At 32.9% G+C, this 936-nt stretch overlaps 1 non-coding gene across 1 annotated transcript; it reads right to left on the reverse strand.

Moving 5' to 3' along the window:
* Positions 1-382: 382 nt before the first annotated feature.
* Positions 383-547, reverse strand: LOC132534813 (U1 spliceosomal RNA). Its single transcript, XR_009546509.1, has one exon. It is a non-coding gene; the product is annotated as a U1 spliceosomal RNA (small nuclear RNA).
* Between the last annotated feature and the right edge of the window lie 389 nt (positions 548-936).

A 936-nucleotide genomic window follows, 5' to 3' on the forward strand; every position in this document is an offset into this window, starting at 1 on the left:
TCTTATATGGAATATTTCATTAAATATAAGACTAAATTAAATATTACTAAGCAAGTGAAGAATTTGAGTCAATAAAAATATTATTTGTATTTTTAATTCTCAATTATTTCTGTTTTACTTTAACCTTAAGATAAGAAAATATCATTTGTTAGAAAACTAAAATACATCAGATTTGGATTTTTACTCACAAACTATAATAAACGTTATTCTAAATAGGTGTTTGCAGAGATATGTGGGAGTTGGACAGTGGGGGTGCATAAGTGTGCATGTGTGTGTATATATATATATATATAGTTATGATTAATAAGTTTTAAAGAATAAGCTTTTATTATAAATTATCTTTTGGGCTCATCTTACTAGTCATTACATTCCTTTTTTTTTACAGGGGAGAGCACGAACGCAGTCCCCCACTACCACAAATTATGCAGTCGAAGTTTCCCACATTTGGGGAAATCACAGGGGTCTGCACATCCGGAGTGCAATGGATAAGCCTCGCCCTGGGAAAACCACCTTCGTGATCATGGTATCTCCCCTGCCAGGTAAGTATTAGTCATTATATACTTAATATATGCTCTTTCCCTATTTGAGAGTTTTGCTATGTATCTGCTATAAATAAGTAATTCAAGACTTAGAGGGAGTGAATACATTTCTAAGGGAATGGAAAAAAGTTATTATCTGAAAGTCTCAGTACCAAGAAAGATAAGTATCATTTCAAGTGGGGGTGGTAAAATGTGACAACTTGTGTCCCTCAACTGTTACTGGTTTTCAAAGGCATAAAAGGCTCTGGAGACTAAACACTAAGTTGTAGTTGAAAATAACTGTTAACAGGATGCTGTTGTCAAGGTCAAAAGCACTGTGACAAGGTTTCTTGGAAGTCTATCTAGAACAGCAGTATCTAGGAATTGAAGAAAATAAATAAGTAAACAAATAAATAAA

This window comes from Erinaceus europaeus, chromosome 19 (assembly GCF_950295315.1).
Source record: "Erinaceus europaeus chromosome 19, mEriEur2.1, whole genome shotgun sequence".
Classification (NCBI taxonomy): Eukaryota; Metazoa; Chordata; class Mammalia; order Eulipotyphla; family Erinaceidae; genus Erinaceus; species Erinaceus europaeus.